The sequence below is a fragment of the Haliotis rufescens genome, unplaced genomic scaffold (assembly GCF_023055435.1).
Source record: "Haliotis rufescens isolate VD_foot unplaced genomic scaffold, xgHalRufe1.0.p SCAF_7, whole genome shotgun sequence".
Lineage (NCBI taxonomy): Eukaryota > Metazoa > Mollusca > Gastropoda > Lepetellida > Haliotidae > Haliotis > Haliotis rufescens.
The window spans coordinates 19,707,800-19,731,712 of record NW_025964361.1 but is presented as its reverse complement, the minus strand read 5'-3'; the positions used below and the strand labels follow the sequence as shown (position 1 = coordinate 19,731,712).

Below are 23,913 nucleotides of genomic sequence, written 5' to 3'. Positions count from 1 at the left end.
TGAGATACACATGCTGACATGTCATGCACATGCTGACATACACGTGAAGACATAGACATGAAGGCATGCACGTGAAGAGATAGACATGATGATATGCACGTGATGAAATACACATGTCACTATGGGTGTTCATAAATAACATAGGTTGCTGTATGTACGGAGGACTTATTGACGACAGTCAGAACAAACGCCATGAAACATATGCCGAAAAAATAAATATACATAGTTCTTTTTTAGTGACAGCGAGGTTCAAAGGGTAGTAAATCTTTCTCTTATTCTCTATTCAAGGTATTGTTTGGTACAGAGTTGTATCTTAGCTGTGTGACCGTCAGTAAATTGAGAGTGGCGCTAGCTCGGTTTAGATGTTAGCAATTGAACCTAAAGTGATCAACTTATCTTATGTAGACCTGACAGAGGAGGACATTTCTGTATTACTTAAAGGTATGAAGTTCACCCATACTCCATCGAAACAGGATTGACGTGAACTAGAAACAGATAAGTCTGATTTTTTGTAGAAAATTGAGATTACTAAATCATTTTGATATTGATGCCAATAACGAAGATACTTCATAAGTTAGAAACAAAAGCACCTTCACTCCAAAACCTGGTAGTAACAAAGAGTTAGACAATGTTATTAACCGCCTCAGAGATTTACCCTTTACTGTAAACCCTCAAAGAGGTAAACCAAACATAACAAGTCTCTAAACAGATTATGACACAACGAGTCAATTGAGATTAAAGAAGCTGACAAGGGAGGCGCTATATTAATTATGGACAGTAATGAATGTGGGAAAGATGAATCTTGTTACAGAAAGCTTTCAGACAGTTCGGAGAAATCTGTATTACTTAATCTTAAATAATTAGTATATTCACATTCTCAATGCCTTACTAAGACAAAGAGGATTATTTAATTAATTTTGAATCGAAAGAAAGTAATTTTTATGGTCTCCCTAAAGTTCATCAGAGCGCACAGATCCAAGAAAATTGTCGAACATTGAATACTGCTTATGTCAAAATCCCCCCCGTTAATTACGGCCAATAATTGCGGGGCCCAAATGTCCCACACACAGAATCAGTGACCTTATGGATAAAGTGTTAAAACCCATAACTAAACATGTCAAGAGCTACATAAAAGATACCACTGACATTCTGAACCAAACTTCCCGCCTCAGTCGAAAATATTACAAAGTTAGTAGGTTTTGATGTAGTAAGTTTATATTCAAACATTCCCCATGATCTCGGCATAGAAGCTACTGAATACTGGATAAATAAACACCGTTCGGAAATTGGAGAAGACATTGCCTCTGAATTCATTATCAAATTTATTCTAAACAATAATACTTTTAATGTTGATGGTTCTCATTACAAACAAGTTAAAGGCACAGCAATGGGGAAAAAAATGGCCCCTACTTATGCAACTCTTGTACTTGGTTATTTGGAGGAAAACTGTACTAAAAAATGATGAAAAATTCGCCACTGAATTTTGACAGGGATTTCAAGACAAATGGAAAAGATTTTTAGATGATTGTTTGGTTCTGTGAAATCGGAATGAAGACGATCTACAATGTTTGATAGATATTTTACAGACACTCCATCCAAATTTAACCTTTACATTAGAGATGAGCGATAACAATCTATTGTTTCTAGATGTAATGGTTACAGTTTCGAACAATAACATTGAAACAGATGTATATTACAAAAGCAACCGATTCCAAGCAATACCTCAATTACAATTCCTGTCACCCCGTCATACTAAAACAGTGTCCCTTATTCATTAGCACGTAGAATCTGCGCGATAGTATCTAATTCAGATCGTGCACAAGATAGACTCGATAAACTGAGTCACTATTAGAAAGAAACTACCCTAGAAAAATAGTAGAAGACGCAATAAACAATAACTAAATCACAAAACCGTTGTGATATTTTAAAACCATAAGATAAACCTTACGAGAGTGTTCTCCCTTTTGTTTAACCTTTAATCCCCAAAACCCGGTAACACTGTATTCCTTAAAGAAGGAACTAAAGCTGAGAGCTAAAGAACTAAAACAAAAAATATCACTAAATACAAAAAAGAGTAATAGACAAAGCCAAAATCTGAAACAGATTTACTAGGGCTTCTTTCTCAAATGAAAAACAAGAATGTAAAACAGTACAAAAGTGTAACAGGCCAAATTGTGGTACTTGCCCTCATGTTTTACAGTGTTGTTCTTTTACAGTCAAAGGCGGAAAAACTTTCTATGACCGTGAAAATATGAATTGTGCTTCGAAAAACTTGAACAGAGGACACCCTAAGAGCGACAGTGAAGATCCATCGACAACAAATAAGGGACTCCTCTTGCCGGTGTATCCCACTCAGTCAACACATTGATCAGTGTGTCGGGAATAAAACACCAAATTTTGTGATATTCCCGTTTTACAAATGTGACAATGATGCACTGAGAAAGATAAAAGAAAGTTATTACATTAATACGTTCAAACCAAAATTACATGGCCTGAAATAATTGAATAATTTTATACAGTTACAAGTATTGTACATTTTACTGCCACTACAATACTCATTTCTTACATTTTCCAAGTAAATGTCGATTAGCCACTTCATATAGACACTTTGTGCGTGACTTCATAATTAATCAACAGTGGACACAGTCAACACAATACGCTGTGTGTGCCAGCAAGAGAGAAGTAAAATAACAATTCATAGAAGAGCAAAAACATCAAGGTTCAGGCGAGGCTCGAACTCGCGGCCTTCTGCGTGTGAAGCAGACGTGATAACCACTACACCACTGAACCTCAGCTGTGTTGGTGGCAGTGTTTGTAAAGACTTATACCTGCCACGGACACTAACAGAGCACGGCAAGTTGAGGATCTGCTGAGGGGTGGTGTACATGTGTAAAAGGCGACAAGAAACAAAACATTAAGAAGTAACAAGCCCCCTTCGCTGGTGGTAGGTTTTTACCTGAGAAAGAGAGATGTATACATTCCATGAAATAATGGAAATCCCCCAAAAAGTAAGGTTCCGGCGAGGCTCGAACTCGCGGCCTTCTGCGTGTTAAGCAGACGTGATAACCACTACACCACGGAACCACCTGTAAAGGAACATGAATCTCTTTCGTGTACCATTGATTGTATGTTTTCTTTTCTCTCACGGCATTTCCTCTTACTGGTTCCATCATTTCCAATATCAGGACTTTGTATCATTGAAACATGACTGGAAACGTATTGGATCACGATCAGGGGGCTAATTAAGGTGTAATGATGTCTTATCTCACAAACTTCCCACCAGCTTCTCTCAACTAGACAGTTAACACCATGTATATTGATGTCTTATCTCACAAACATCCCACCACATTCTCTCAACTGGACAGTTTACACAGGAGCAGCCATACAGTCTCAATCACGGTCAATGGGAGATAACCATTGCCACGATGTAATCACCAAACAATATACATTGTACAAACCACTTCAGCTGTTGACATTATCTGTACTCTCTATGTTTTTTTCGCAAATCACAAACGTGGAATGAATCCTAAGTACACAGAGGTGGCGATGTCTGTAACTGATTGACCTGATTAAGATTTTTCAAAAGATTTAGCAGGAATGTTACATGATGTTGCATACCACACTGGCGTGCCTTTTGAAAAGAAGTAGGTACAAATTCCGCCATGTGTTAGTTAAGATCATACTTTTAGGGATCATTTCTATAGTATGCATCGCCATGACTTCAGGTAAAATTGACAGTCTACCAAACCACGAGGACGATAGACAGCCTCTCTTTCTGAGCGCGAAGCGAACCAGGGTGAGTGCCAGCTCAGGCTAGTAACTCTGGTTATTGATGACCGTTCCTCTCAGTCACATGTGGCAGAGATGGAGGGAAGAGAGGCATTCTGAGTGGTTTGGCTTATCTATTTTTCCAAGTAAATGTCGATTAGCCACTTCATATAGACACTTTGTGCGTGACTTCATAATTAATCAACAGTGGACACAGTCAACACAATACGCTGTGTGTGCCAGCAAGAGAGAAGTAAAATAACAATTCATAGAAGAGCAAAAACATCAAGGTTCAGGCGAGGCTCGAACTCGCGGCCTTCTGCGTGTGAAGCAGACGTGATAACCACTACACCACTGAACCTCAGCTGTGTTGGTGGCAGTGTTTGTAAAGACTTATACCTGCCACGGTGTACATGTGTAAAAGGCCACAAGAAACAAAACATTAAGAAGTAACAAGCCCCCTTCGCTGGTGGTAGGTTTTTCCCCGAGAAAGAGAGATGTATACATTCCATGAAATAATGGAAATCCCCCAAAAAGTAAGGTTCCGGCGAGGCTCGAACTCGCGGCCTTCTGCGTGTTAAGCAGACGTGATAACCTCTACACCACGGAACCACCTGTAAAGGAACATGAATCTCTTTCGTGTACCATTGATTGTATGTTTTCTTTTCTCTCACGGCATTTCCTCTTACTGGTTCCATCATTTCCAATATCAGGACTTTGTATCATTGAAACATGACTGGAAACGTATTGGATCACGATCAGGGGGCTAATTAAGGTGTAATGATGTCTTATCTCACAATTTTCCCACCAGCTTCTCTCAACTAGACAGTTAACACCATGTATATTGATGTCTTATCTCACAAACATCCCACCAACTTCTCTCAACTGGACAGTTTACACAGGAGCAGCCATACAGTCTCAATCACGGTCAATGGGAGATAACCACTGCCACGATGTTATCACCAAACAATATACATTGTACAAACACCTTCAGCTGTTGACATTATCTGTACTCTCTATGTTTTTTTCGCAAATCACAAACGTGGAATGAATCCTAAGTACACAGAGGTGGCGATGTCTGTAACTGATTGACCTGATTAAGATTTTTCAAAAGATTTAGCAGGAATGTTACATGATGTTGCATACCACACTGGCGTGCCTTTTGAAAAGAAGTAGGTACAAATTCCGCCATGTGTTAGTTAAGATCATACTTTTAGGGATCATTTCTATAGTATGCATCGCCATGACTTCAGGTAAAATTGACAGTCTACCAAACCACGAGGACGATAGACAGCCTCTCTTTCTGAGCGCGAAGCGAACCAGGGTGAGTGCCAGCTCAGGCTAGTAACTCTGGTTATTGATGACCGTTCCTCTCAGTCACATGTGGCAGAGATGGAGGGAAGAGAGGCATTCTGAGTGGTTTGGCTTATCTATTTTTCCAAGTAAATGTCGATTAGCCACTTCATATAGACACTTTGTGCGTGACTTCATAATTAATCAACAGTGGACACAGTCAACACAATACGCTGTGTGTGCCAGCAAGAGAGAAGTAAAATAACAATTCATAGAAGAGCAAAAACATCAAGGTTCAGGCGAGGCTCGAACTCGCGGCCTTCTGCGTGTGAAGCAGACGTGATAACCACTACACCACTGAACCTCAGCTGTGTTGGTGGCAGTGTTTGTAAAGACTTATACCTGCCACGGTGTACATGTGTAAAAGGCGACAAGAAACAAAACATTAAGAAGTAACAAGCCCCCTTCGCTGGTGGTAGGTTTTTCCCCGAGAAAGAGAGATGTATACATTCCATGAAATAATGGAAATCCCCCAAAAAGTAAGGTTCCGGCGAGGCTCGAACTCGCGGCCTTCTGCGTGTTAAGCAGACGTGATAACCACTACACCACGGAACCACCTGTAAAGGAACATGAATCTCTTTCGTGTACCATTGATTGTATGTTTTCTTTTCTCTCACGGCATTTCCTCTTACTGGTTCCATCATTTCCAATATCAGGACTTTGTATCATTGAAACATGACTGGAAACGTATTGGATCACGATCAGGGGGCTAATTAAGGTGTAATGATGTCTTATCTCACAATTTTCCCACCAGCTTCTCTCAACTAGACAGTTAACACCATGTATATTGATGTCTTATCTCACAAACATCCCACCAACTTCTCTCAACTGGACAGTTTACACAGGAGCAGCCATACAGTCTCAATCACGGTCAATGGGAGATAACCACTGCCACGATGTTATCACCAAACAATATACATTGTACAAACACCTTCAGCTGTTGACATTATCTGTACTCTCTATGTTTTTTTCGCAAATCACAAACGTGGAATGAATCCTAAGTACACAGAGGTGGCGATGTCTGTAACTGATTGACCTGATTAAGATTTTTCAAAAGATTTAGCAGGAATGTTACATGATGTTGCATACCACACTGGCGTGCCTTTTGAAAAGAAGTAGGTACAAATTCCGCCATGTGTTAGTTAAGATCATACTTTTAGGGATCATTTCTATAGTATGCATCGCCATGACTTCAGGTAAAATTGACAGTCTACCAAACCACGAGGACGATAGACAGCCTCTCTTTCTGAGCGCGAAGCGAACCAGGGTGAGTGCCAGCTCAGGCTAGTAACTCTGGTTATTGATGACCGTTCCTCTCAGTCACATGTGGCAGAGATGGAGGGAAGAGAGGCATTCTGAGTGGTTTGGCTTATCTATTTTTCCAAGTAAATGTCGATTAGCCACTTCATATAGACACTTTGTGCGTGACTTCATAATTAATCAACAGTGGACACAGTCAACACAATACGCTGTGTGTGCCAGCAAGAGAGAAGTAAAATAACAATTCATAGAAGAGCAAAAACATCAAGGTTCAGGCGAGGCTCGAACTCGCGGCCTTCTGCGTGTGAAGCAGACGTGATAACCACTACACCACTGAACCTCAGCTGTGTTGGTGGCAGTGTTTGTAAAGACTTATACCTGCCACGGTGTACATGTGTAAAAGGCCACAAGAAACAAAACATTAAGAAGTAACAAGCCCCCTTCGCTGGTGGTAGGTTTTTCCCCGAGAAAGAGAGATGTATACATTCCATGAAATAATGGAAATCCCCCAAAAAGTAAGGTTCCGGCGAGGCTCGAACTCGCGGCCTTCTGCGTGTTAAGCAGACGTGATAACCACTACACCACGGAACCACCTGTAAAGGAACATGAATCTCTTTCGTGTACCATTGATTGTATGTTTTCTTTTCTCTCACGGCATTTCCTCTTACTGGTTCCATCATTTCCAATATCAGGACTTTGTATCATTGAAACATGACTGGAAACGTATTGGATCACGATCAGGGGGCTAATTAAGGTGTAATCATGTCTTATCTCACAAACTTCCCACCAGCTTCTCTCAACTAGACAGTTAACACCATGTATATTGATGTCTTATCTCACAAACATCCCACCAACTTCTCTCAACTGGACAGTTTACACAGGAGCAGCCATACAGTCTCAATCACGGTCAATGGGAGATAACCACTGCCACGATGTTATCACCAAACAATATACATTGTACAAACACCTTCAGCTGTTGACATTATCTGTACTCTCTATGTTTTTTTCGCAAATCACAAACGTGGAATGAATCCTAAGTACACAGAGGTGGCGATGTCTGTAACTGATTGACCTGATTAAGATTTTTCAAAAGATTTAGCAGGAATGTTACATGATGTTGCATACCACACTGGCGTGCCTTTTGAAAAGAAGTAGGTACAAATTCCGCCATGTGTTAGTTAAGATCATACTTTTAGGGATCATTTCTATAGTATGCATCGCCATGACTTCAGGTAAAACTGACAGTCTACCAAACCACGAGGACGATAGACAGCCTCTCTTTCTGAGCGCGAAGCGAACCAGGGTGAGTGCCAGCTCAGGCTAGTAACTCTGGTTATTGATGACCGTTCCTCTCAGTCACATGTGGCAGAGATGGAGGGAAGAGAGGCATTCTGAGTGGTTTGGCTTATCTATTTTTCCAAGTAAATGTCGATTAGCCACTTCATATAGACACTTTGTGCGTGACTTCATAATTAATCAACAGTGGACACAGTCAACACAATACGCTGTGTGTGCCAGCAAGAGAGAAGTAAAATAACAATTCATAGAAGAGCAAAAACATCAAGGTTCAGGCGAGGCTCGAACTCGCGGCCTTCTGCGTGTGAAGCAGACGTGATAACCACTACACCACTGAACCTCAGCTGTGTTGGTGGCAGTGTTTGTAAAGACTTATACCTGCCACGGACACTAACAGAGCACGGCAAGTTGAGGATCTGCTGAGGGGTGGTGTACATGTGTAAAAGGCGACAAGAAACAAAACATTAAGAAGTAACAAGCCCCCTTCGCTGGTGGTAGGTTTTTACCTGAGAAAGAGAGATGTATACATTCCATGAAATAATGGAAATCCCCCAAAAAGTAAGGTTCCGGCGAGGCTCGAACTCGCGGCCTTCTGCGTGTTAAGCAGACGTGATAACCACTACACCACGGAACCACCTGTAAAGGAACATGAATCTCTTTCGTGTACCATTGATTGTATGTTTTCTTTTCTCTCACGGCATTTCCTCTTACTGGTTCCATCATTTCCAATATCAGGACTTTGTATCATTGAAACATGACTGGAAACGTATTGGATCACGATCAGGGGGCTAATTAAGGTGTAATCATGTCTTATCTCACAAACTTCCCACCAGCTTCTCTCAACTAGACAGTTAACACCATGTATATTGATGTCTTATCTCACAAACATCCCACCAACTTCTCTCAACTGGACAGTTTACACAGGAGCAGCCATACAGTCTCAATCACGGTCAATGGGAGATAACCATTGCCACGATGTAATCACCAAACAATATACATTGTACAAACCACTTCAGCTGTTGACATTATCTGTACTCTCTATGTTTTTTTCGCAAATCACAAACGTGGAATGAATCCTAAGTACACAGAGGTGGCGATGTCTGTAACTGATTGACCTGATTAAGATTTTTCAAAAGATTTAGCAGGAATGTTACATGATGTTGCATACCACACTGGCGTGCCTTTTGAAAAGAAGTAGGTACAAATTCCGCCATGTGTTAGTTAAGATCATACTTTTAGGGATCATTTCTATAGTATGCATCGCCATGACTTCAGGTAAAATTGACAGTCTACCAAACCACGAGGACGATAGACAGCCTCTCTTTCTGAGCGCGAAGCGAACCAGGGTGAGTGCCAGCTCAGGCTAGTAACTCTGGTTATTGATGACCGTTCCTCTCAGTCACATGTGGCAGAGATGGAGGGAAGAGAGGCATTCTGAGTGGTTTGGCTTATCTATTTTTCCAAGTAAATGTCGATTAGCCACTTCATATAGACACTTTGTGCGTGACTTCATAATTAATCAACAGTGGACACAGTCAACACAATACGCTGTGTGTGCCAGCAAGAGAGAAGTAAAATAACAATTCATAGAAGAGCAAAAACATCAAGGTTCAGGCGAGGCTCGAACTCGCGGCCTTCTGCGTGTGAAGCAGACGTGATAACCACTACACCACTGAACCTCAGCTGTGTTGGTGGCAGTGTTTGTAAAGACTTATACCTGCCACGGACACTAACAGAGCACGGCAAGTTGAGGATCTGCTGAGGGGTGGTGTACATGTGTAAAAGGCGACAAGAAACAAAACATTAAGAAGTAACAAGCCCCCTTCGCTGGTGGTAGGTTTTTACCTGAGAAAGAGAGATGTATACATTCCATGAAATAATGGAAATCCCCCAAAAAGTAAGGTTCCGGCGAGGCTCGAACTCGCGGCCTTCTGCGTGTTAAGCAGACGTGATAACCACTACACCACGGAACCACCTGTAAAGGAACATGAATCTCTTTCGTGTACCATTGATTGTATGTTTTCTTTTCTCTCACGGCATTTCCTCTTACTGGTTCCATCATTTCCAATATCAGGACTTTGTATCATTGAAACATGACTGGAAACGTATTGGATCACGATCAGGGGGCTAATTAAGGTGTAATCATGTCTTATCTCACAAACTTCCCACCAGCTTCTCTCAACTAGACAGTTAACACCATGTATATTGATGTCTTATCTCACAAACATCCCACCAACTTCTCTCAACTGGACAGTTTACACAGGAGCAGCCATACAGTCTCAATCACGGTCAATGGGAGATAACCATTGCCACGATGTAATCACCAAACAATATACATTGTACAAACCACTTCAGCTGTTGACATTATCTGTACTCTCTATGTTTTTTTCGCAAATCACAAACGTGGAATGAATCCTAAGTACACAGAGGTGGCGATGTCTGTAACTGATTGACCTGATTAAGATTTTTCAAAAGATTTAGCAGGAATGTTACATGATGTTGCATACCACACTGGCGTGCCTTTTGAAAAGAAGTAGGTACAAATTCCGCCATGTGTTAGTTAAGATCATACTTTTAGGGATCATTTCTATAGTATGCATCGCCATGACTTCAGGTAAAATTGACAGTCTACCAAACCACGAGGACGATAGACAGCCTCTCTTTCTGAGCGCGAAGCGAACCAGGGTGAGTGCCAGCTCAGGCTAGTAACTCTGGTTATTGATGACCGTTCCTCTCAGTCACATGTGGCAGAGATGGAGGGAAGAGAGGCATTCTGAGTGGTTTGGCTTATCTATTTTTCCAAGTAAATGTCGATTAGCCACTTCATATAGACACTTTGTGCGTGACTTCATAATTAATCAACAGTGGACACAGTCAACACAATACGCTGTGTGTGCCAGCAAGAGAGAAGTAAAATAACAATTCATAGAAGAGCAAAAACATCAAGGTTCAGGCGAGGCTCGAACTCGCGGCCTTCTGCGTGTGAAGCAGACGTGATAACCACTACACCACTGAACCTCAGCTGTGTTGGTGGCAGTGTTTGTAAAGACTTATACCTGCCACGGTGTACATGTGTAAAAGGCCACAAGAAACAAAACATTAAGAAGTAACAAGCCCCCTTCGCTGGTGGTAGGTTTTTCCCCGAGAAAGAGAGATGTATACATTCCATGAAATAATGGAAATCCCCCAAAAAGTAAGGTTCCGGCGAGGCTCGAACTCGCGGCCTTCTGCGTGTTAAGCAGACGTGATAACCACTACACCACGGAACCACCTGTAAAGGAACATGAATCTCTTTCGTGTACCATTGATTGTATGTTTTCTTTTCTCTCACGGCATTTCCTCTTACTGGTTCCATCATTTCCAATATCAGGACTTTGTATCATTGAAACATGACTGGAAACGTATTGGATCACGATCAGGGGGCTAATTAAGGTGTAATGATGTCTTATCTCACAATTTTCCCACCAGCTTCTCTCAACTAGACAGTTAACACCATGTATATTGATGTCTTATCTCACAAACATCCCACCAACTTCTCTCAACTGGACAGTTTACACAGGAGCAGCCATACAGTCTCAATCACGGTCAATGGGAGATAACCACTGCCACGATGTTATCACCAAACAATATACATTGTACAAACACCTTCAGCTGTTGACATTATCTGTACTCTCTATGTTTTTTTCGCAAATCACAAACGTGGAATGAATCCTAAGTACACAGAGGTGGCGATGTCTGTAACTGATTGACCTGATTAAGATTTTTCAAAAGATTTAGCAGGAATGTTACATGATGTTGCATACCACACTGGCGTGCCTTTTGAAAAGAAGTAGGTACAAATTCCGCCATGTGTTAGTTAAGATCATACTTTTAGGGATCATTTCTATAGTATGCATCGCCATGACTTCAGGTAAAACTGACAGTCTACCAAACCACGAGGACGATAGACAGCCTCTCTTTCTGAGCGCGAAGCGAACCAGGGTGAGTGCCAGCTCAGGCTAGTAACTTTGGTTATTGATGACCGTTCCTCTCAGTCACATGTGGCAGAGATGGAGGGAAGAGAGGCATTCTGAGTGGTTTGGCTTATCTATTTTTCCAAGTAAATGTCGATTAGCCACTTCATATAGACACTTTGTGCGTGACTTCATAATTAATCAACAGTGGACACAGTCAACACAATACGCTGTGTGTGCCAGCAAGAGAGAAGTAAAATAACAATTCATAGAAGAGCAAAAACATCAAGGTTCAGGCGAGGCTCGAACTCGCGGCCTTCTGCGTGTGAAGCAGACGTGATAACCACTACACCACTGAACCTTAGCTGTGTTGGTGGCAGTGTTTGTAAAGACTTATACCTGCCACGGACACTAACAGAGCACGGCAAGTTGAGGATCTGCTGAGGGGTGGTGTACATGTGTAAAAGGCGACAAGAAACAAAACATTAAGAAGTAACAAGCCCCCTTCGCTGGTGGTAGGTTTTTACCCGAGAAAGAGAGATGTATACATTCCATGAAATAATGGAAATCCCCCAAAAAGTAAGGTTCCGGCGAGGCTCGAACTCGCGGCCTTCTGCGTGTTAAGCAGACGTGATAACCACTACACCACGACTCCACCTGTAAAGGAACATGAATCTCTTTCGTGTACCATTGATTGTATGTTTTCTTTTCTCTCACGGCATTTCCTCTTACTGGTTCCATCATTTCCAATATCAGGACTTTGTATCATTGAAACATGACTGGAAACGTATTGGATCACGATCAGGGGGCTAATTAAGGTGTAATGATGTCTTATCTCACAATTTTCCCACCAGCTTCTCTCAACTAGACAGTTAACACCATGTATATTGATGTCTTATCTCACAAACATCCCACCAACTTCTCTCAACTGGACAGTTTACACAGGAGCAGCCATACAGTCTCAATCACGGTCAATGGGAGATAACCACTGCCACGATGTTATCACCAAACAATATACATTGTACAAACACCTTCAGCTGTTGACATTATCTGTACTCTCTATGTTTTTTTCGCAAATCACAAACGTGGAATGAATCCTAAGTACACAGAGGTGGCGATGTCTGTAACTGATTGACCTGATTAAGATTTTTCAAAAGATTTAGCAGGAATGTTACATGATGTTGCATACCACACTGGCGTGCCTTTTGAAAAGAAGTAGGTACAAATTCCGCCATGTGTTAGTTAAGATCATACTTTTAGGGATCATTTCTATAGTATGCATCGCCATGACTTCAGGTAAAACTGACAGTCTACCAAACCACGAGGACGATAGACAGCCTCTCTTTCTGAGCGCGAAGCGAACCAGGGTGAGTGCCAGCTCAGGCTAGTAACTCTGGTTATTGATGACCGTTCCTCTCAGTCACATGTGGCAGAGATGGAGGGAAGAGAGGCATTCTGAGTGGTTTGGCTTATCTATTTTTCCAAGTAAATGTCGATTAGCCACTTCATATAGACACTTTGTGCGTGACTTCATAATTAATCAACAGTGGACACAGTCAACACAATACGCTGTGTGTGCCAGCAAGAGAGAAGTAAAATAACAATTCATAGAAGAGCAAAAACATCAAGGTTCAGGCGAGGCTCGAACTCGCGGCCTTCTGCGTGTGAAGCAGACGTGATAACCACTACACCACTGAACCTCAGCTGTGTTGGTGGCAGTGTTTGTAAAGACTTATACCTGCCACGGACACTAACAGAGCACGGCAAGTTGAGGATGTGCTGAGGGGTGGTGTACATGTGTAAAAGGCGACAAGAAACAAAACATTAAGAAGTAACAAGCCCCCTTCGCTGGTGGTAGGTTTTTCCCCGAGAAAGAGAGATGTATACATTCCATGAAATAATGGAAATCCCCCAAAAAGTAAGGTTCCGGCGAGGCTCGAACTCGCGGCCTTCTGCGTGTTAAGCAGACGTGATAACCACTACACCACGGAACCACCTGTAAAGGAACATGAATCTCTTTCGTGTACCATTGATTGTATGTTTTCTTTTCTCTCACGGCATTTCCTCTTACTGGTTCCATCATTTCCAATATCAGGACTTTGTATCATTGAAACATGACTGGAAACGTATTGGATCACGATCAGGGGGCTAATTAAGGTGTAATCATGTCTTATCTCACAAACTTCCCACCAGCTTCTCTCAACTAGACAGTTAACACCATGTATATTGATGTCTTATCTCACAAACATCCCACCAACTTCTCTCAACTGGACAGTTTACACAGGAGCAGCCATACAGTCTCAATCACGGTCAATGGGAGATAACCATTGCCACGATGTAATCACCAAACAATATACATTGTACAAACCACTTCAGCTGTTGACATTATCTGTACTCTCTATGTTTTTTTCGTAAATCACAAACGTGGAATGAATCCTAAGTACACAGAGGTGGCGATGTCTGTAACTGATTGACCTGATTAAGATTTTTCAAAAGATTTAGCAGGAATGTTACATGATGTTGCATACCACACTGGCGTGCCTTTTGAAAAGAAGTAGGTACAAATTCCGCCATATGTTAGTTAAGATCATACTTTTAGGGATCATTTCTATAGTATGCATCGCCATGACTTCAGGTAAAACTGACAGTCTACCAAACCACGAGGACGATAGACAGTCTCTCTTTCTGAGCGCGAAGCGAACCAGGGCGAGTGCCAGCTCAGGCTAGTAACTCTGGTTATTGATGACCGTTCCTCTCAGTCACATGTGGCAGAGATGGAGGGAAGAGAGGCATTCTGAGTGGTTTGGCTTATCTATTTTTCCAAGTAAATGTCGATTAGCCACTTCATATAGACACTTTGTGCGTGACTTCATAATTAATCAACAGTGGACACAGTCAACACAATACGCTGTGTGTGCCAGCAAGAGAGAAGTAAAATAACAATTCATAGAAGAGCAAAAACATCAAGGTTCAGGCGAGGCTCGAACTCGCGGCCTTCTGCGTGCGAAGCAGACGTGATAACCACTACACCACTGAACCTCAGCTGTGTTGGTGGCAGTGTTTGTGAAGACTTATACCTGCAGTAGTATAGGTAATAGGGGTTCTGGCTCACTTCCACTGGAGCTGGATTTATATACCTATACTGCTACTACAGATGGAATTTTTTATGCCAAAATGATTATGCGATTCAACGATAGTCATGAGATTAAGTTAAATTGGCTCTAGCTCACCAATACCTGGGGCCAATCATTGCTTTAGATGAGTCTAAATGGTAATAAAAATATTCTTTATTATTTTTATCGATAAAGCGATATTCAACATTTTTATTAAGTTCTTGGTTCATTTTACTAGGAGACCAGACTATATAACTACACTCTTCTTGTAAATTGATAAGAAACAATTGATAACCGTATTTGGTTGGTTTGGCATCACTGATATAATAAAAACCTTGTGGTAATTCTTTCCATTGAATAGCTTTCTCCATTATTATATATTTATGTTAGCATTTGTCTAAATGTAATCACACGATAGTAAACAATCTATTTTTAATCTCCAACCAGTTCTTTGGTTTTGGCACGGAATAATTGACGCGCTTGTTGCCTCCCCTGTTCTATGAACTTTTTTTTCTCATCTTCGCTAATACCACTGGTCTTGCGAGATTTTGATCAAATCTCCTGCTTCATTTCGTTGTATTTGGTGAGTTCCGACAGCACTAAACGAAACTCATCCTCGGATATCTTACAATCGGCCATTGCTGTCGAAATATGATCCTCAATGCTGTTCAACTTTGCTTCGGCGAGTAGCCGAATACTATCGTGTTTTGATGCTTTCTTTTGTAACCTACGAGAAATGAATTTTATCGCTATTCCTGCCAGTCCCGAGACTCCAGCGGTTATTTCCATGCCGAGCACGATAGGCGCGGCGATTATAGTTGATAGTAAACCGATACCCGCTACACCGAGTCCCATGCCAGATACTAAAAGCACGGTGTCAACTCCGTCCAGAGCATTCACGGCTCTGCGATACTTTTTATACAATCCAAGTCTCAACTCCCTCTCCTTCCCTATTCGATGTTTTATGTCGCTTATTTGATGTAATCGAAATCCATCAACAGTTTCCATCTTTTCAAATGCTTCACCGAGCGTCGGATATAAACTCATAGTGTATATAACGATCATATAATAGTCTTTAATTGGTCTTGCTTAAATGTTTTGAGACTATACATCAATCTTATCAAATGTATATTATACGGCAAGAATATCTTAGAAAGAGAAATACTGTCACTTTTAATAATTTGGACCCCCTCGAGGGTTGCAACGGGCGATGCTCCGATATGAATAATACTGCAACGTTGACGTTGGTGTTTCTTTAGCCATTTAATCGATAGACCTGGTAATATATCGAAGGCATCTTCCGGTGCATCTCCGAACAAGACTTCAATAATAAGCGTAGAAAGATTAGGTATTGCACTCAAGTTATCTTTAATATCTTCGAATTCAGTAACCAAATTTAAAGTAACATTTCTTAAGGTCGGACGACTATATAACATATGACCTGGGTTTTCTGGCAGGGGGGTAACTAACACACTTTTTCGTTTTGACGGGATATAAGCCGCGAGTACGATGCCACTATTTATTATCTTAGTTAAATTATGTCCCTTACCCATCATCACATAAGGTGGGGTAATGACGATATTCAGTAGCCACTCGATGTTTGCTTCGATCATAGTCCATTTATTATCGTCGTTGCGAGTAATATTGTACGAAGTGTTTTTAAGGAGTCTACTAACATCAACATCGCTTAAATCTCCTAGATTACCCGTGAATGTAACTTCTTTCCGATTGTATACATTATCGTGTAAGTGTAAAGCGTATAACTTACCATCGGTACCGTGTTTACCAAATCCTTCTGTGTCTCCGAGATCGGAAAGCGCAATTGTATTACATTGTCTTACTGTTCCAGGGCCTGATGCATCAACCATTATTTTTAATATGGAGTGTTACACTTAAGTATCCTATATGTACAGGTTGGTGTTTTACATCTAATACAGAAATTTTGAGGTCTGAAATAATACCCCGCTTTAATTTTTTATATTGTAATGTTGAGAAAGATTCCGTTCTACCGCTATTATATTTTTCATTTTTCACTGGAACACTTCTTAGCAGAGTTGAAGGACTTTCTTGTTGAATATTATCTGTCGTACTGATTTGATCAAGATGGATGCACAACTCTTTATAGGGAACTAAATCGGGTAAATAGAGTCCCTGATCTGATGTCTTGATTACTGTTATTTCTCCTCCCCATCCAAGTGTGTATGCTAAGTTCATGTAAAGCTTTACATCCTTTGTTCCAGCGTTTAAAATCAGTTACCCATTTGACTCATTTTGTGTTAGACTAATTCCATTAGGCTTAAAAAATTCATCATTGAGTGAGCATACGCTGTAATACCCATCAGGTATAATGTATTTTTTACCATTTATTTCTGTCTCATTATTATAACCCCTCGTAGCACTTATATTGGTCCACAGTGGGTAATACGTTACATCACATAGAGCGACTTCGAGTTGTCCATCCGAGTTATCGATAGTACGAAGCAGTTGAATAGACTGACCATTTGTTATTCCCAGGAGTGTAACATACATATCAAATATACAATGATACTATATCATAACTTAAATATGGAATCAACCATTATATAATATGGAGTGTTACACTTAAGTATCCTATATGTACTGGTTGGTGTTTTACATCTAATACAGAAATTTTAAGGTCTGAAATAATACCCCGCTTTAATTTTTTATATTGTAATAACAAGAAAGATTCCGTTCTACCGCTATTATATTTTTCATTTTTCACTGGAACACCTCTGAGAAGAGTTGAAGGACTTTCTTGTTGAATATTATCCGTCGTGCTTATTTGATCAAGATGAATGAACAACTCTTTATAGGGAACTAAATCGGGTAATGTATTAGGTACAAACATTGTTACGTCGGGTGGTAATGTTGTTTTTCTTCTTCCCAATCCAAGTGTGTATGCTAAGTTCTCACCAATAATTATTTTTTCGTTTCCATTGATGATTTTCATTGTCCAATTCGACTCATTTTGTGTGATACTAAATTTAATAGTATTTAAAAATTCTATATCAGCCTTAAAATAATCATTGAGTGAGCTTATGCTGTAATACCCATCAGGTATAGTAAAAATTCTATTAATTCTATTTTGGTCATCTATTATAAATATCTCATTATTTTTTCTCGCAGCACTTATATTGGTCCACCGTTGGTAATACGTTACATCGCATAGAGCTACTTCGAGTTGTCCATCCGAGTTATCGATAGTATGAAGCAGTTCAATAGACTGACCATTTGTTATTCCCGGGAGTGTAACATACATATTAAATATACAATGATACTATATCATAACTTAAATATGAAATCGAGATACATTACTAATCAATCGATTATAGTAACTGCCTCTGGTGCTGAATTTTTCGTTAAATTCCCCGATATCTTTGAAAATTACAGGGTCACGGCAACTAGCGATAAAATGGTGCACGATTGGTTTCACAATCCTATGCAATTTTGGCAGAATCAGTTAAACTTTGCCATATGGTGTGCCACAACGGGATGTGGCGTATCTGTTAATGCCCCAGGATTTATGCTAAATAAGTCTGTTTTATTATTTCACGTGTATTATCAGATTAGACGTATACTTAAAGAAATTAGTGCTCCTTTACCGCAGGATCGAGCGTGGAATTCCACAATTAATAATTATGATAGGTCCGCGTATGAGCGTATTTGTAATGAATTTAATGTTTCTACGAGTAAAGATTGGCGCATTAAAGGAGCAAACCATGGTCTAGGTGTTCCGTACAGCGGACAAAGAACTGTTAAAGAAGTAAGCGATGATTTAGTTAAAAAAACTCATCAACCATTCGATCCATTTAAATTCTTACAGATAGACAATCTTTTTGTAAGATTGCATAATCTTAATCATGGCTGGGAACTTTCGAGTAACGATTGGAGAGGTTCTCTTATGAGTTTTAAGGGTGGTTTGGCTTATATTGTTACAAAATTTATACAAATGAACGATACCGCAAACGCTTGGAATGAATTTCTTAATGATAAAACGGAAAATAATTTTACTAACCCAGGATTTGTAAGATTTAATGAATCGATAAGAACTTATGTATGGGCAATTCTCGGAGCACAATCGCAAACACGAACGTCCATTATCGGTTCTGGGACGGCGCTCGATGCACAAAAACAGTTTGTCGCAAACGTGGAGGACGCCATTAATTCACCAGTTGACATACCATCGTCAATAAAGCGTTTTCAAGATGCATTACAGTACGCTCAATCCAAAGTGGACTTCGTTTATGCGCCGGGACTATACATGTCTCCGAGTAATATGGAACTTAAGATCGGTCAAGTGATAGGCTATAATAATAAAATTGTTATCGCTACCGATCAACAAAAACCAGGTATAAATTCAGATATTAACGTTGAATTAATAACGCAAACGATCACGGGCGAAAAGGGAATAGTCAAGCCGCAAACACCAACTATCGCTAAAACTTCTACTAATGCACAACCATCTACAAACGCACACGCACAAGTACCACCGCATATTGAGGCTAAAAATCAACAACATATCGATGAAAAAACAGCGCTTGTAGTGGGTGGAGTCTCGGTTGGTTTACTCATGATTTGGTTAAATAGTTCTTAGCGAACTGATTTGGTTAAATAGTTCTTAGCGAACTGATTTGGTTAAATAGTTCTTAGCAAATACGTACAGCAGCCCTGCAATTGCTACGATCAACCCCCACAAGTTTTGACTAAGCCAAGTGGTGGTCTTAGCTAATAAATTCAATAGCCAGGAAACAACACTCCCTATTATACCGGGAAGTGCGGCCGCGGCTTTCTCAGCGAGCTTTCCCAGTGCTGAACCTAATGCTTTTAAATGCTTTTTTATCCACTCTTTTATACCATTTTTATCGCTAGGAGGTGATCCGCCTCCACCTGTACTGCCACCTGTTAACGAGAGAGTCAAAGTCGATATAATAAATCCCAACGCGGTTAAAATACTGGCAATGGTTATTCCCTGTTCTCTGAACAATGTTTTAATTTTATCGGCCAGTGTAGTGTCATCGTTGAGGACTTGATCGATAGTTTCTCGAATACGACTGATTTGCGAACGAAGTGCCTTTCTATTACTGGAAGCTGCTTCGAGGCGGGCCGATCTTTCGTCTTCTAAGTTACGCAATCTTTCCGCTACGCGGCGTCTACTGAACTCATTGCCCGCCTGTTCGAGTTTTGTTTTCTCTTTAGCTATATGCTTGTCGATTTCGGATATCTTGGCTATATTATTGATGAGTTCTCCCCGCATTGTTCGCATTGCCTTGTCAAGACCTCGTAATTCCCTAATACTAAACTCCGATACCTGTAACGTGGAATTATCGTAATAGGTATCTAAGATTTCTCCGAGTCCGTCCGAGGCCACCATCGAGGCTGCTTCCAAATCATCTGTATTAACGAGTTCATCATGCACGGTTCGAAGAACCTTAGTAGTCTTCGCGGAAAGTCGTCGGTAGTCCACAAAACCTAATTTATCACGAACAGTGCCGATGCCGTGTTTAGCAGCTATCGTAGACAAGGCTAGGGGCTTACGAGTACGAGAATGCATAAGATCAATATCCGGAGAGTCACGCAGTCGCAATATTCCTTTACTATCTATCGTAAACTTTGAATAGTCACGGCCTATTGGGGTATCTTCTTTTAAGGCATCGTAATAATCATTGACGGACGATTGTAAAAGTTCATCGTTAAGACTACTAAACCTGGTTTCATCAGTACCCTCTTCAGTTCGATTCGGATCATCAAAGGAACTTAGATCAAAGTCATTAATATCAAAATCAGTCATTTTTATATTAAACATAGGGTACATAATTTTAATATAAACAATGTCTTCACAGTACGGACGCAAGTTAAACCCACAACGTAGACTTCGAGATCCATTAGGGGTCAAAGCAATTCGTCAGTCTGTAACTATAACTAATAACCCTAGTACCATAGATCAGAATCAAACGCTTCTGGTTCGCTTTCCTAATCTCGGCGCACACGATGTGTTAGTTCCGGGAACTGTCCGACTAGCATTTACGATTAGTTTGACTTCTACAGACGTTAACAGGGAGCTCGTTCAGAACATAGGTCGTGCTATCGTTAAGAAAATCGCCATTAAAATTAGCGGTAATGAGGTTTTGAGTATCGACGATAGCGATGTATACTATTGCTACATGGATCTCTGGAGAACGCATAAAGAGCGGGAAAACTTACAGTACCAAGGTATTTGTAATAAGAACACATTGAGACTGCGCGTGGGTGCTGAAAATGGTGTTGATACCAACGAAAAAGATAAGGCCGTTGCCGACGCATTAGGTAACAGATTCTATATTCCCCTAGACTTTGAATTACTAGATTCCCACATGCCCTTTTATCAAGCATCCCTAGGCGATAGGTTAGAATACGAACTCACTTTTAATGACTACGGTAGAGTAATCAGATCTGCTAATGAAGATGCTAGATATTCCATTGACAATATCTCGCTGGAGTACGATATGATAACGGATCCCGAATTAGCCAGACAAATTCGTAACCAGTATACCGGAAGTTTAGCCATTTTGTACGATCGCGTGCTGCGACACCGAAAGATCACGAGGGACAAAAAAGATACGATGTGGAATATCAATCTAAACGTTCCCACGAGGTCGTTGAAGGGTATTTTAATGTTGTTCGAGGACCCCTCCGATGCGTTTAAAAGAAATACCGAGAAGTTTTACAATCCCAAGATTACAAAAGTAGAATTGACTATCGAAGGCGTTCCTAATCAACTATATAGCCAAGGAATGCTAGCGTATCACCAGTGGGATGAGATTAAAAAACTTCCTTCTATAAAACGTTCTCCGGAAGTTAACGCGGTCGTGAAAGATCTGTCTCACGGGAGTGTATCGATGGGTGAATACCTCACCACGAACTACGCGCTATGGCTCGACATGCGAACAACGGACAATGACCAATTACACGGCAGTGGGAGGAGAATAGAAAATGCTAGCGAGGGTGCCACCATACAGATAACGAAGCTTCAGGAAGCGGCTGGTAAATTAAACATATATTTGTACGTGATTAACTTAATATACAGAATGGGAGATTCGTGCAAGCAATCTATTGATAATCTTTTACCTCAAGATCCGCACTGCGCTATCATATGCGGGCAAACGGACTGCGGAAAAACAGCTTTTATTCTAGATATTTTAGAAAGTCATTATCGGGACGTTTTCGATCATATTATTATTCTGTGCCCGACTATAAGCGTTAATAAAACCTACCTATCGAGAGATTGGGTAATGAATAACGACGGGGTACACAGAGTCGATCCCGGCGATCGTTTACAAGACTGCCTCCGAGTATGTCACGAGAAATACAAAGGAGAATCAACCCTTTTCATAATAGACGACTGCAGCGCGAGTAAAGAACTCACAAAAAAGAAAGATATGCTTTCGTATTTAGCATTCTCCGGTCGGCATACTCAACATAGCGTTTGGGTACTTACTCAAAAATACAACTCTGTCCTGAAAGATCTCAGAGAGCAGACCAAATGGGTAGCGCTTTTTCATTGCAAAGATCGAGATTCATTCGAGGAATTTTTACTCGAAAATGATGTCATTTATACCAAGGGCGAACAAGATAAAGTCAGAAAAGTGTTAGCGGCAACGAAGCACTGTAAACTCGTTTTAAAAACCGATCAACCAGCTGCTTATGCAATTGCTTAGCAAATTGTAGCAAAAATATAGTAAAATTATAGCAAAATTATAGCAAAATTATAGCAAAATGTAGCAAAATTATAGCAAAATGTAGCAAATTGAACATTAGCGGTTAATATTACATAAAATGTGGTTCGAAATCCTCATTCTTTCGCAACAGTTCATTATTACGGGATGTATTGGATATGTTATATTATATTATGTTAGACTTAAATATCTCCTTTGGTATTACATTATGGAATGCGACGAACTCATCCAATAAATGCTCAAAGAATCTGATGCAGATCAAAAAACACATCAACATGCTGATAAATCTTTAGATAAACATAGAGAAAGACTCGCCGCTTTGGTAGCCGGTGGAAAATGTTCCCAATATTTGGGAGAAAATTATACCATCGAAAAAATTGATAACATGACAGACGAAGAAATTAAAAAACTGTACGCGCGTTACGAGTCTAGACTGGGAGCTACCATGACTAAAACGATAGGGTCTTCTATATTACAACTATACACAGCCGTAGCTAGTACGTTTCTCCCCATCCCGGCAGAACATCGCCTGTATTTATGCGAATCTCTCGAGAAAGACCCATTCATCGAACACGCTATAAGCGCAGTGAGCTGTGAGTTTTATCATAGATTCGGAATGTTCTTAGCTCCGTTCACCACAGCTTTAATAACGGCTAGGTATTGTCAATTTAAACATACGTGCCCACTTAATAATATAAATGGAGACACAACAGATTGCGGAAACACAATCACAACAGGTGACACCACAGATTGTGAACGAGGAACAACAGATTGTGAACACACAACAGATTGCGGAACAACAAGTGAATGCGGAACCACCACATGTGAATGAGAAAACAAAAAAACAACCCAGAGTTACTAAGAATCCTTTGAAAATAGCTGCAGGAAGAAAGGGAGGGCTGGCGCGCAAAGCGAAATTAATAAATAATTCAAATATTAATCCGATTAAAACATGGGCACTAGTAGGAGTTGCTGGTATAGCGGTTGTATGGTTCTTTTATAAGACCGGAGAAGAGAAAACGTCACCCCCGCCGCAACAACAAGTTCAATTAGAGGTTAGTCCTCATATAATGCTATAAGAAGCATGACTACTCCAGCTACAGACGGTAAAATGTTGGTAAACGCGACGTATCATTCAGCGGTGGTCACCGGCTTGGCCATTGGCTATGCCCGTATGGCTAAAATGATTACTAAAGCCACACCTCCCAAGCTAGATTTTAATGGATATGACATACCAATGATGGTTCTGGATATTGGATTAGCTATGGCAACGAAGGATATGCTCATCAAACAAGGACTTATCCCGGAAGACATAATGAAGTAATTAAACATTTCAATATTTTATATTATTATACATATGGCATCAATTGCGATGATGGTCGGTGGAGCTATTGTTAATGCTCTAGCTTTTTCGGGGAGTAATTTTTTATTTTCTAG

The 23,913-nt window shown here is 40.5% G+C and overlaps 28 non-coding genes across 28 annotated transcripts; 9 read left to right on the top strand and 19 right to left on the bottom strand.

The window, feature by feature from the left end:
• Positions 1 to 2,717: 2,717 nt before the first annotated feature.
• Trnav-cac lies at positions 2,718 to 2,790 on the bottom strand. The gene has a single exon. It is a non-coding gene; the product is annotated as a tRNA-Val (tRNA).
• Positions 2,791 to 3,011: 221 nt separating this feature from the next.
• Positions 3,012 to 3,084, bottom strand: Trnav-aac. The gene has a single exon. It is a non-coding gene; the product is annotated as a tRNA-Val (tRNA).
• A 589-nt stretch (positions 3,085 to 3,673) lies between these two features.
• On the top strand, positions 3,674 to 3,893 carry LOC124139877. The gene has a single exon (XR_006861834.2). It is a non-coding gene; the product is annotated as a small nucleolar RNA U3 (small nucleolar RNA).
• Positions 3,894 to 4,056: 163 nt separating this feature from the next.
• Trnav-cac lies at positions 4,057 to 4,129 on the bottom strand. The gene has a single exon. It is a non-coding gene; the product is annotated as a tRNA-Val (tRNA).
• A 178-nt stretch (positions 4,130 to 4,307) lies between these two features.
• On the bottom strand, positions 4,308 to 4,380 carry Trnav-aac. The gene has a single exon. It is a non-coding gene; the product is annotated as a tRNA-Val (tRNA).
• Positions 4,381 to 4,969: 589 nt separating this feature from the next.
• LOC125376290 lies at positions 4,970 to 5,189 on the top strand. The gene has a single exon (XR_007219150.1). It is a non-coding gene; the product is annotated as a small nucleolar RNA U3 (small nucleolar RNA).
• A 163-nt stretch (positions 5,190 to 5,352) lies between these two features.
• Positions 5,353 to 5,425, bottom strand: Trnav-cac. The gene has a single exon. It is a non-coding gene; the product is annotated as a tRNA-Val (tRNA).
• A 178-nt stretch (positions 5,426 to 5,603) lies between these two features.
• Trnav-aac lies at positions 5,604 to 5,676 on the bottom strand. The gene has a single exon. It is a non-coding gene; the product is annotated as a tRNA-Val (tRNA).
• Positions 5,677 to 6,265: 589 nt separating this feature from the next.
• LOC125376289 lies at positions 6,266 to 6,485 on the top strand. Its single transcript, XR_007219149.1, has one exon. It is a non-coding gene; the product is annotated as a small nucleolar RNA U3 (small nucleolar RNA).
• Positions 6,486 to 6,648: 163 nt separating this feature from the next.
• Positions 6,649 to 6,721, bottom strand: Trnav-cac. Its single transcript has one exon. It is a non-coding gene; the product is annotated as a tRNA-Val (tRNA).
• A 178-nt stretch (positions 6,722 to 6,899) lies between these two features.
• Trnav-aac lies at positions 6,900 to 6,972 on the bottom strand. Its single transcript has one exon. It is a non-coding gene; the product is annotated as a tRNA-Val (tRNA).
• Positions 6,973 to 7,561: 589 nt separating this feature from the next.
• LOC124139875 lies at positions 7,562 to 7,781 on the top strand. The gene has a single exon (XR_006861832.1). It is a non-coding gene; the product is annotated as a small nucleolar RNA U3 (small nucleolar RNA).
• Positions 7,782 to 7,944: 163 nt separating this feature from the next.
• On the bottom strand, positions 7,945 to 8,017 carry Trnav-cac. The gene has a single exon. It is a non-coding gene; the product is annotated as a tRNA-Val (tRNA).
• Positions 8,018 to 8,238: 221 nt separating this feature from the next.
• Trnav-aac lies at positions 8,239 to 8,311 on the bottom strand. Its single transcript has one exon. It is a non-coding gene; the product is annotated as a tRNA-Val (tRNA).
• Positions 8,312 to 8,900: 589 nt separating this feature from the next.
• LOC124139874 lies at positions 8,901 to 9,120 on the top strand. Its single transcript, XR_006861831.2, has one exon. It is a non-coding gene; the product is annotated as a small nucleolar RNA U3 (small nucleolar RNA).
• Positions 9,121 to 9,283: 163 nt separating this feature from the next.
• Positions 9,284 to 9,356, bottom strand: Trnav-cac. The gene has a single exon. It is a non-coding gene; the product is annotated as a tRNA-Val (tRNA).
• A 221-nt stretch (positions 9,357 to 9,577) lies between these two features.
• Trnav-aac lies at positions 9,578 to 9,650 on the bottom strand. Its single transcript has one exon. It is a non-coding gene; the product is annotated as a tRNA-Val (tRNA).
• A 589-nt stretch (positions 9,651 to 10,239) lies between these two features.
• LOC124139873 lies at positions 10,240 to 10,459 on the top strand. The gene has a single exon (XR_006861830.2). It is a non-coding gene; the product is annotated as a small nucleolar RNA U3 (small nucleolar RNA).
• Positions 10,460 to 10,622: 163 nt separating this feature from the next.
• Trnav-cac lies at positions 10,623 to 10,695 on the bottom strand. Its single transcript has one exon. It is a non-coding gene; the product is annotated as a tRNA-Val (tRNA).
• Positions 10,696 to 10,873: 178 nt separating this feature from the next.
• Positions 10,874 to 10,946, bottom strand: Trnav-aac. Its single transcript has one exon. It is a non-coding gene; the product is annotated as a tRNA-Val (tRNA).
• Positions 10,947 to 11,535: 589 nt separating this feature from the next.
• Positions 11,536 to 11,755, top strand: LOC124139872. The gene has a single exon (XR_006861829.2). It is a non-coding gene; the product is annotated as a small nucleolar RNA U3 (small nucleolar RNA).
• Positions 11,756 to 11,918: 163 nt separating this feature from the next.
• Trnav-cac lies at positions 11,919 to 11,991 on the bottom strand. The gene has a single exon. It is a non-coding gene; the product is annotated as a tRNA-Val (tRNA).
• Positions 11,992 to 12,212: 221 nt separating this feature from the next.
• On the bottom strand, positions 12,213 to 12,282 carry Trnav-aac. The gene has a single exon. It is a non-coding gene; the product is annotated as a tRNA-Val (tRNA).
• Positions 12,283 to 12,874: 592 nt separating this feature from the next.
• On the top strand, positions 12,875 to 13,094 carry LOC124139871. The gene has a single exon (XR_006861828.1). It is a non-coding gene; the product is annotated as a small nucleolar RNA U3 (small nucleolar RNA).
• A 163-nt stretch (positions 13,095 to 13,257) lies between these two features.
• Trnav-cac lies at positions 13,258 to 13,330 on the bottom strand. Its single transcript has one exon. It is a non-coding gene; the product is annotated as a tRNA-Val (tRNA).
• A 221-nt stretch (positions 13,331 to 13,551) lies between these two features.
• Positions 13,552 to 13,624, bottom strand: Trnav-aac. Its single transcript has one exon. It is a non-coding gene; the product is annotated as a tRNA-Val (tRNA).
• Positions 13,625 to 14,213: 589 nt separating this feature from the next.
• LOC124139884 lies at positions 14,214 to 14,433 on the top strand. Its single transcript, XR_006861841.1, has one exon. It is a non-coding gene; the product is annotated as a small nucleolar RNA U3 (small nucleolar RNA).
• Positions 14,434 to 14,596: 163 nt separating this feature from the next.
• Trnav-cac lies at positions 14,597 to 14,669 on the bottom strand. The gene has a single exon. It is a non-coding gene; the product is annotated as a tRNA-Ala (tRNA).
• Positions 14,670 to 23,913: the final 9,244 nt, after the last annotated feature.